General features: G+C 43.5%; 1 pseudogene; it reads left to right on the plus strand.

The window, feature by feature from the left end:
* Window positions 1–5,923: 5,923 nt before the first annotated feature.
* On the plus strand, window positions 5,924–6,007 carry LOC115935936 (uncharacterized; annotated as a pseudogene).
* Window positions 6,008–11,451: the final 5,444 nt, after the last annotated feature.

Genomic DNA, 11,451 nt, shown 5'->3' on the forward strand with positions numbered 1-11,451 from the left:
TTGAATTCTTTCATACAAAAGAACAGCCTGAAAAATCAAGCTTCAGGCACAGATAAGGGAACTTGCATAGAGGGTTTGCCTAAGACATGCCCATGGCTGCACAGATAAGAAAGGATAGGCCGGACGCAGTGGTTCACGCCTGTAATCCCAGCACTTTGGGAGGCCAAGACGGATGGATCACCTGAGGTCAGGAGATAAGACCATCCTGGCTAACACAGTGAAACCCCGTCTCTACTGAAAATACAAAAAATTAGCTGGGCGTGGTGGCGGGTGCCCATAGTCCCAGCTACTCGGGAGGCTGAGGCAGGAGAATGGCGTGAACCCGGGAGGTGGAGCTTGCAGTGAGCCCAGATTGTGCCACTGCACTCCAGCCTGGGTGACAGAGCAAGACTCCATCTCAAAAAAAAAAAAAAGAGAGAGAAAGGATATACAGGTGACATGCCCACAATGGAAAATTCTGTCCCCTGACACATAGGCAGTAAGGGGAACAAAGCAATATGGAGTAACTCAAGCTAAGGAAGGGCCCGTGTGCACATTAGGAAGATGGGGTGGAGCTACCAGAAATTTGCACCTTATGCAAATAAGATGCCCAGGCCTCATAGGTTTCTTATAAAAGCCTTTGCATTTAACTGTAAAAACAGCAAGGCTGGGCGCAGTGGCTCACGCCTGTATTCCCAGCACTTTGGGAGGCTGAGGCGGGCGATCACCTGAGGTCAGGAGTTTGAGACCAGCCTGGCAAACACGGTGAAACCCGGTCTCTACTAAAAATACAAAAATTAGCTGGGTGTGGTGGCAAGTGCCTGTAATCCCAGCTATTTGGGAGGCTGAGGCAGGAGATCGCGCCATTGCACTCCAGCCTGGGCGACAGAGCGAAACTGTCTCAAAAAAAAAAAAAAAAAAAAAAACAGCAGGCTGGGCGGTGGCTCATGCCGGTAATCCCAGAATTTTAGGAGGCCTCTAAGTCTTCAACTCCTATTAACACAACATCATCATTAGCACAACATCACCCCAAGTCCTCTGGCCAGGCATGGTTCCTTTTGTGCAGATGATCTGGGAAGTACCCACTGATGTATTCCCACCACGAACACCCAGATTTCCTTGTTCTGCAGTGGTTCACTCTCAACCCAGGAATCTGAAGCAATAATTTCTAAATCATGTAGTTTGAGGGGGAGAGGTGATGACAATGTTGACATATTTAATTGATAACTAAGGCATAGAAAAATCCGCTAAACTTGGGCCATTTTTTCATATGTAGGTAACAGCTACACACACACGCGTGCGCACATGGTACATTCACATATGGGCATGCTCAACAGGTTTTTAACTGCCCAAACACACTTGGAATTCATCTGTGTAGAACATTCCCACAGTCCTGCCTCAAAGGATGATCAGAAGACTGAAGATAACGAACACAGTTCTTGGCCTTTGGTTTGCAAAATAGGCTTCTGAGGTTTCAAGGCAGAGATTTTAGTTTGAGACAATAAAGTTTCGAAGTCTGCAAGGTCTGTTTGAGACTCAAATGCCAAATTTCTTTTTTCTTTTCTTTTTTTTCTCTTAAATGTCAAATCTCTAAAGATATATTTACTTTAGGAATATGGAAAGATTGGATGAGATCAGCACTCTCCTGTCCCGTGATAAAGATCCCTTCCTCTGCCTGGGCAGGAGAAAGTTGGTGATGCCATGAAAGGTGGAGGGCTTTGGATCAGGGCATGAGAGTGTTTGTTCTCTAGGAGTTAGTGTGTTGGCTGAGTCTTGGGGTGTCACTTCTGTCCTGGCCTGGCTACACCTTCTTAACTCATTTATGCCGGAGGTTACAATTTTTTGTGTGAAATGTCAGATCTTGGCAATGATCTTGAGCAGTAGGATATAAATAACTCCCACAAGCTTACAGTTCCAATAATGGAACACTAGTTAAGTATTATCTGGGATGTGTATTATCTGCTGGAATGCCAAGGCTCCCCTGTCTGTGCCCCAGCCTTTGTGCAGCCCTCAGACTCATCGTGACACCCAGAGAGGTTGTGGGCAGGCCTAGCATCCCCACTGAAGCTGGGCACTTATCACGTACACTCTGACTATAGTCAGTAGATGACCTAGTCTTGGAGGAAAACTGTGAAAGTAACCACCCCCCAAGGTCACTGTTTGAAAGCACTGTGGTTTCTTAGATTTAATCTATTCTATTACACGCTGGTGATTTATGGTTTTCACATCAAAGAAGTGAGCACTTACACTTTATACCCTCAGGGCAAATCTGGCCAGGGGAGGAGGGGATTGGTTGGTCTCTCACACACAGGAACAGTCAGTCTCAAACACAGATGCACATGGAGAACTAGTAATCCTTTGGAAAGCTTGTCTTTTGTTTTAAGGAAATTATCTGTGGGCTGGCTATATAAACTAACATTTACACTTGATAGAGAATGAAAGTGGAATATTTTGATTATTTGACATTGTGAGCCATATGAAAAACATGTTTAAAGACAAAATAGGCGGGCCAGGTGCGGTGGCTCACGCCTGTAATCCCAGCACTTTGGGAGGCCGAGGAGGGTGGATCACCTCAGGTCAGGAGTTCGAGACTAGCCTGGCCAACATGGTGAAACCCCGTCTCTACTAAAAAATACAAAAGTTAGCTGGGCGTGGTGGCTCATGCCTGTAATCCCAGCTACTCGGGAGGCTGAGGCAGGAGAATGGCTTGAACCCAGTAGGCGGAGGTTGCAGTGAGCCAAGATTGTGCCATTACACTCCAGCCTGGGTGACAACAGCAAAACTCCGTCTCAAAAAAAAAAAAAAAAAAGACAAAATAGGCTGGGCTTGGTGGCTTGCCCCTGTAATCCCAGTACTTTGGGAGGCTAGGGTAGGCAGATCACCTGAGGTTAGGAGTTGGAGACTAGCCTGGCCAACAAGGCAAAACCCCATATCTACTAAAAATACAAAAATTAGCCAGGCATCATGGTGTGCGCCTGTATTCCCAGCTGTTTGGGAGGCTGAGGCATGAGAACCACTTTTACCAGGGAGGCAGAGGTTGCAGTGAGCTGAGATCGTGTGCCACTGCACTCCAGCCTGGGCGACAGAGACTCTGTCTCAGAAATAAATAAATAAAGACAAAATCAAAATTAATCCTCTCCAGTGCTTAAGGTTTTATTCTATAATTTGAAGTTTTTAAACAATAAACAAGTGTTTCTGAACATGAGAGTAGAAAAATGCATTATCTTAGTATGGGAAAGATGTCTCTAAACATTGTAAAAACTAAAGAAGCAGTGTAAGAAAATAGTGCCAAATTTGATTATACACAAATTTTAGGCCAGGTATGGTGGCTCATGCCTGTAATCCCAGCACTTCAGGAGGCTAAGGCACGAGGATAAGTTGAGCCCAGGAGTTTGAGACCAGCCTGGGCAACACTGCAAGACCTCCTCTCTACAAAAAATAACAAATTGACTAGGGCATGATGGTATGTGCCTGAGACCTCATTTACTTGGAACGCTGAGGTGGGTGGATCGCTTGAGCCCTCGAGGTTGAGGACACAGTGAGCTGATGATTGCACCACTGCAGGAAAATAAATACCATAAACAAAATAAAAACCGAAATAAAAAATTGGTTAAAAATTTTGCTACATATGTGACAACAGACTAATATTCTTCAACATGTAAGGGGTTCCTGTAAATCAACGAAAAAAGACAAAAATCCAAATAGATTAGACCACAACATGGACAATTTACAAGAAATAAATTTCCAATTTTTTTTGTTTTATTCTCTTAACAGCTTTTTTGAGATACATTTCATGTACTATATACTTTACTCATTTAAATCATACAATTCAGCTTTTAATATATTCATACTTATGCATCTATTATCATAATCAATTTTGGAATATTTTTATTACTCCAGAAAGAAATGTAAGCACTTGATAAGTTCTTCCTGCCCGTTGTGTAACTGCCCAGCGGGTTCACCTTGCCCTCTGCCTAGACAGAGCTGATTTATTAAGACAGGGGAATGGCAATACAGAAAGAGTAATTCACTCAGAGCCAGCTGTCCAGGAGACTAGAGTGTTATTATTACTCAAATCAGTCTCCCTGAGCATTCAGGGAGCAGAGTTTTTAAGGACAATTTCGTGGGTTGGGAAAAGCCGGTGAGCTGGGAGTGCTGATTGGTAGGGGATAAAATCACTGGGAGTGAGAGCTGTCTTCTTGGACTGAGTCAGTTCCTGGTTGGGGAAAATAAGATCAGATGAGCCAGTTTATTGATCTGGGTGGAGCCAGCTGACACATCAAGTGCAGGGTCTGCAAAATATCTCAAGCACTGATCTTAGGAGCAACTTAGAGAGGGTCAGAATCTTGTAGCCTCCAGCTGCATGACTCCTAAACCATAATTTCTAATCTTATGGCTAACGTTAGTCCTACAAAGGCAGTCTAGTCCCCAGGCAAGAAGGAGGTCTGCTTTGGGAAAAGGACTATTAGGGTCTTTGTTTTAAACTATAAACTTTAAACTATAAACTATAAACTAAGTTTCTCCCAAAGTTAGTTCAGCCTACCCCCAGGAATGAACCAAGGACAGCTTGGAGATTAGAAGCAAGATGGAGTTGGTTAGGTTAGATCTCTTTCACTGTCTCAGTCATAATTTTACAAAGATGGTTTCAATTGCAAAGACAAAATTATAATAATTCACTGAGACCACGAAATTGCAGTAAAGGAAGACTTTAATTGATGTGAGGCTGGTCACATCACATGAGAGACGGAGTTACTACTCAAATCAATATTACCAAAGGCTTAAAGGTTAGGGTGTTTTAAAGATAGTTCGGTGGGCAGGGAGTGAGGGTATAGGTGCTGATGATTGGTTGAGGATTCAATCATAGGGGTATGGAAAATGATCCTTATGTCTGAGTCGGCTTCTTGGTGGGTGCCCCAGGACTGGCTGAGTCATGGGCCTGGGTGGGGCTATCTAGTAGTAAAAAATGCAAAGTCTGGAAAGACATTTCAAAATGCCAATCTTAGGGTCTACATAGTGATGTTATTTACAGGAATAATTGGGGAAGTTGCTAATCTTGTGACCTCTGGAATAATGTCTGGTAGCCATTTAAGTAATTTTGCAAAGGCAGTTTCAGAAACCATGTACTCCTTAGCCATTACCCCTCAATTCCCCATTCCCCCCAGTCCTAGGCATCAATATAATTTGTCTCTATGAATTTGTCTTTCAATTCATGAACATAGGATGCTTTTTAACTTATTTTGGACTTTAATTACCTTCAACATTATTTTATTCTTTTGGAATCTGTTATAGGTAGAATTGTTTTCTTAACTTCATTTTCAGTTTGTTCATTGCTACTGTATAGAAGTACAACTGATTTTTATATATTGATCATACATCCTAAAACCTTGCTGAACTCATTTATTAGTTCTAAGAGTTTTTTTTTTTTTTGAGACAGAGTTTCGCTCTTGTTGCCCAGGCTGGAGTACAATGGCACTATCTCCTGAGTAGCTGTGATTACAGGCATGCGCCACCACACACGGCTAATTTTGTATTTTTAGTAGAGACGGGGTTTCCCCATGTTGGTCAGGCTGGTCTCGAACTCCTGACCTCAGGTGATCCGCCTGCCTCAGCCTCCCAAAGTGCTGGGATTACAGGCATGAGCCACCGCATCTGGCCTGTTAGTTCTAAGAGTTTTTTAGAGGATTCCTTAGGAACAAATTACTTTTAAATATATGAAAAGAGATCAACTTCTCCGATACCAATAAGATAAATGCAAATCCAGATTACCACAGGATATGATAAATTCACCTACTAAATAGGCAGATCTAAAATTTTGATATCATTGTGTAGATGATATCATTGTGTAGGTGTTGTATCTATTAAGACAAATACTCATACTTTGTCTTCAGAATTCTGAAACCGCCATTGCAAAAGTATAACCGAGACAGTAAAAGAGATCTAACCTAAGACTATACTTTCAGGGATCATTTCTATAGTTCGTTACTAAAGAAGTTTCTCTGAACGTGTAGAGCACCGGTACAAACAAATGGAAGAACATTCCATGCTCATGGATAGGAAGAATCAATATCGTGAAAATGGCCATACTGCCCAAGGTAATTTATAGATTCAATGCCATCCCCATCAAGCTATCAATGACTTTCTTCACAGAATTGGAAAAAACTACTTTAAAGTTCATATGGAACCAAAAAAAACCCCACATTGCCAAGTCAATCCTAAGCCAAAAGAACAAAGCCGGAGGCATCACACTACCTGACTTCAAACTATACTACAAGGCCACAGTAACCAAAACAGAATGGTACTGGTACCAAAACAGAGATATAGACCAATGGAACAGAACAGAGCCCTCAGAAGTAATACCACACATCTACAACTATCTGATCTTTGACAAACCTGACAAAAACAAGAAATGGGGAAAGGATTCCCTATTTAACAAATGGTGCTGGGAAAACTGGCTAGCCATATGTAGAAAGCTGAAACTGGATCCCTTCCTTACACCTTATACAAAAATTAATTCTAGATGGATTAAAGACTTAAATGTTAGACCTAAAACCATAAAAACCCTAGAAGAAAACCTAGGCAATACCATTCAGGGCATAGGCATGGGCAAGGACTTCATGTCTAAAACACCAAAAGCAATGGCAACAAAAGCCAAAATTGACAAATGGGATCTAATTAAACTAAAGAGCTTCTGCACAGCAAAAGAAACTACCATCAGAATGAACAGGCAACCTACAGAATGGGAGAAAATTTTTGCAATCTACTCATCTGACAAAGGGCTAATATACAGAATCTACAAAGAACTCAAACAAACTTACAAGAAAAAACCACCCCATCAAAAAGTGGGCGAAGGATATGAACAGACACTTCTCAAAAGAAGATATTTATGCAGCCAAAAGACACATGAAAAAATGCTCATCATCACTGGCCATCAGAGAAATGCAAATCAAAACCAGCAGTTAGAATGGCGATCATTAAAAAGTCAGGAAACAACAGGTGCTGGAGAGGATGTGGAGAAATAGGAACACTTTTACACTGTTGGTGGGACTGTAAACTAGTTCAACCATTGTGGAAGTCAGTGTGGCAATTCCTCAGGGATCTAGAACTAGAAATACCATTTGACCCAGCCATCCCATTACTGGGTATATACCCAAAGGATTATAAATCATGCTGCTATAAAGACACATGAACACGTATGCTTATTGCAGCACTATTCACAGTAGCAAAGACTTGGAACCAACCCAAATGTCCAACAATGATAGATTAAATTAAGAAAATGTGGCACATATACACCATGGAATACTATGCAGCCATAAAAAATGACGAGTTCATGTCCTTGTAGGGACATGGATGAAGGTGGAAACCATCATTCTCAGCAAACTATTGCAAGGACAAAAAACCAAACACTGCATGTTCTCACTCATAGGTGGGAACTGAACAATGAGAACACTTGGACACAGGAAGGGGAACATCACACACCAGGGCCTGTTGTGGGGTGGGGGGAGGGGGGAGGGATAGCATTAGGAGATACACTTAATGTAAATGATGAGTTAATGGGTGCAGCACACCAACATGGCACATGTATACATATGTAACAAACCTGCACGTTGTGCACATGTACCCTAGAACTTAAAGTATAATTATATATATATATATATATATATATAGAGAGAGAGAGAGAGAGAGAGAGAGAGAGAGAGAGAGAGAGAGAGAGAGAGAGAGAGATCTAACCTAACTAGCTCCATCTTGCTTCTAACCTCCAAGCTGTCCTTGTTCATTCCTGGGGGTAGGCTGAACTAACTTTGGGAATAACTTAGTTTATAGTTTGAAGCAAAGATGTTAACAGCCCTTTCCCAAAACAAATTCTCTTCTTGCCTGGGAACTAGACTGTCTTTGTAGGACTAACGAATTAGTCAAAAGATTAGAAATTATGGTTTAGGAGTCATGCAGCTGGAGTCTACAAGATTCTGACCCTCCCCAGATTGCTCCTGGGGATAACAACACTATTGTAAAACCTAAGATCACTGCTTGAGATATTTTGCATATCCTGCACTTGATGGACCAGCCGGCACCACCCAGATTGATCAACTGGCTCATCTGATTTTGTGGCCTCCATTCAGGAACTGACTCAGCACAAGACTACAGCTTCAACTCCCTATGATTTCATCTCTGACCCAATCGGCACTCCCGAATCACTGGTGCCACCCCTCACTCATCAAATTATTCTTAAAAACTCTGATCCCCGGCTGGGTGCGGTGGCTCATGCCTGTAATCCCAGCACTTTGGGAGGCCGAGGCGGGTGGATCATGAGGTCAGGAGTTCGAGATCAGCCTGGCCAAGATGGTGAAACCCAGTCTCTACTAAAAATACAAAAATTAGCTGGGCATGGTGGCACACGCCTGTATTCCCAGCTACTTGGGAGGCTAAGGCAGGAGAATCGCTTGAACCCAGGAGGCGGAGGTTGCGGTGAGCCGAGATCATGCCATTGCATTCCAGCCTGGGCGACAAGAGTGAAACTATGTCTTAAAAAGAAAAAAAAAAAAAAAAGGCCGGGTGTGGTGGCTCATGCCTGTATTCCCAGCACTTTGACAGGCTGAGGCTGGCGGATCACGAGGTCGGGAGATCGAGACCATCCTGGCTAACACGGTGAAACGCCGTCTCTACTAAAAAAATACAAAAAAATTAGCCGGGTGCAGTGGCGGGCACCTGTAGTCCCAGCTACTCAGGAGGCTGAGGCAGGAGAATGGTGGGAATCCAGGAGGCGGAGCTTGCAGTGAGCTGAGATCGCGCCACTGCACTCCAGCCTGGGAGACAGAGGGAGACTCTATACCAAGAAAAAAAAAAAACAATTCTGATCCCCGAATACCTGGGGAGACTGATTTGAGTAATAATAAAATTCCCATCTCCGTACGGCTCTGTGTGAAATACTCTTTCTCTATTGCAATTCCCCTGTCTTGATAAATTGGCTCTGTCTAGTCAGCAGTCAAGGTAAACATTTTAGGTGGTTATACATTTATAAACATACACATTTTATAAACATTTATAAAATATCCTCCTTCTCAACATAACCATCATCCCACTCCCCAATAAAATAATTATCTGTGATCGTCAAGTACCCAGTTTACTTGCTGCTTGACAATTATTTTTGAGATGGAGTTTCACCGTTGTCACCCAGGTGGCGTGCAGTGGATGCTATCTCGGCTTACTGCAACCTCCACCTCCTGGGTTCAAGGGATTCTCCTGCCTCAGCCTCCTGAGTAGCTGGAATTGCAGGCGCCCGCCACCACGCCCAGCTAATTTTTGAATTTGTAGTAGAGGCGGGGTTTCACCATGTTGATCTCGAACTCCTGACCTCAGGGTGATCCACCGACCTAGGCTTCCGAAAGTGCTGGGATTACAGGTGTGAGCCACTGCACCCAGCCTGACAATTATTATTATGCTATCTTTTTCATGAGCACTCTATCAGGTCAAATCCTGTCCCCAAAAGTTTATTACAAGAGTCTTCTACATGGTCTCCTATCTCAAAATTCCTCCTCTACATTTTCCTCTAGACAGCACCAGATTGACTCAGCAAAGTTTACCCCACAAACCTGACCGAACAACTTAAATAGTTTCCAACTGTATGGTGAAACTCCTTTATAAAAGTGTAGTTCTGTATAGAACTTATTTTGATCCTTGACATAACTCTGTAAGAATGGGCAAGGAGAGTTTAAATTCCCCCAATATCCTGGCGCTTCACAACCCCAGTGTCCTAATAAATCCACATGACCCAGTATTCCCTGACCATGTCATGCGTTTATTCATAATAAAGTTGTTGAACCCTTACCGTGCTCTAGGAGTATACTGATAATGAAAACAAGAGTTTGTTGTGCCCTCTGGACTTGATAATGGGGTACGAGAACAGAGGATACACAAGTAAACAAACTGATACCTATGCAGTTACAAAAGGGATCTATGCTACAAGTAGAAACAATAAGGGTGTAAGTAAAAGGAAATAATAGTGGGCAATCTACTTGTGCGGGTGGTCAGGGGAGGCTTCTCTGAGGAGGTGACATTTAAAAGCATTTATTTGCCTGCTGTGCAGAAAATGACCTGTAGGGAGGTGGGGAGTCAGCCAAGGGAAATGGAAAGAAGCCTGGTAAGTTGACCAGATGGCTGAACTCTGCTCCTGCTGTTTCTCTCTTCAAGTTCTTCATTCAGTAAACATTTCCTGAGCACCATGTGATGTCTCTCCGCTCCCCGACCCTGTGACGTATAAATGTTCTTGTGGATATACACTTTGTGCCCCCTCCAGAGGCTAATGAATAATGATATCTGCTGAACCAGGGAATGGAAGGGCTGTTCTGGTTTTCTTTTCTTTCTTTCTTTCTTTTTTTTTGAACGGAGTTTCGCTCTTGTCACCCAGGCTGGAGTGCAATGGCGCGATCTTGGCTCACCGCAACCTCCACCTCCCAGGTTCAAGCGATTCTTCTGCCTCAGCCTCCCGAGTAGCTGGGATTACAGGCATGCACCACCACACCCAGCGAATTTTGTATTTTTAGTAGAGATGGGGTTTCTCCATGTTGGTCAGGCTGGTCTCGAACTCCCGACCTCAGGTGATCCGCCCGCCTCAGCCTCCCAAAGTGCTGGGATTACAGGTGTGAGCCACCGTGCCTGGCCTCTGTTTTTTCTTATACAGACAGGGACAGTTGTTTGAGAGAAGCCTGGAAGGGAATGGCACTACAATCTGTGATTTTGCTGAGGCTCCAGGAGCATGGCATTAAGCCACAGTATAAATGAGTATGGAAACGGGGTGCCTTCCGAGAGACACAGTTCCTGGATTCTGTTTGCCCCTTGTAGTCCCACAGCTGCCTGGCTTCCAGCGGACAGTGGCAGGCTAGTTCGGGGAAGAAAAAAATATTTTCCCTCAACCCTCTCTGAGTTCTTCGTTGAGATGGACTGCTAGAACAAAATACAGATTAACAAGAGAAAAGCAAACAAGTTTATTAACATGACTACCTGATAAATACAAGGGAGATAACTCAGAGAAATGAGACAATCTCAAGAGTAGATCTCAAAGAGGTAGCTTCAGACTTATGTACCATCATTCCCTGATACAAATAATGAAAGGTGTGGGCCAGACCACCCTCATCCTCTGCTAGGACTACCTGGCCAAGAGGTGCAGGGTAAACAAAAGCCAGGTTTGTGATGCAGATTGAGCTTGTGCTTTTTGCATTAGTAAGAGTTTCCAAGGCCGAGAATGGTGGCTCATGCCTGTAATCTCAGTACTTTGGGAGGCCGAGGCAGGCAGATCACCTGAGGTCAGGAGTTTGAGATCAGCCTGACCAACATGAAGAAACCCTGTCTCTACTTAAAAAAAAAACAACACAAAATTAACCGGGCGTGGTGGTGCATGTCTGTAATCCCAACTACTCGGGAGGCTGAGGCAGGAGAATTGCTTGAACCCAGGAGGCGGAGGTTGCGGTGAGCCGAGAT

The sequence above is a fragment of the Gorilla gorilla genome, chromosome 13, assembly GCF_029281585.2.
Source record: "Gorilla gorilla gorilla isolate KB3781 chromosome 13, NHGRI_mGorGor1-v2.1_pri, whole genome shotgun sequence".
Lineage (NCBI taxonomy): Eukaryota > Metazoa > Chordata > Mammalia > Primates > Hominidae > Gorilla > Gorilla gorilla.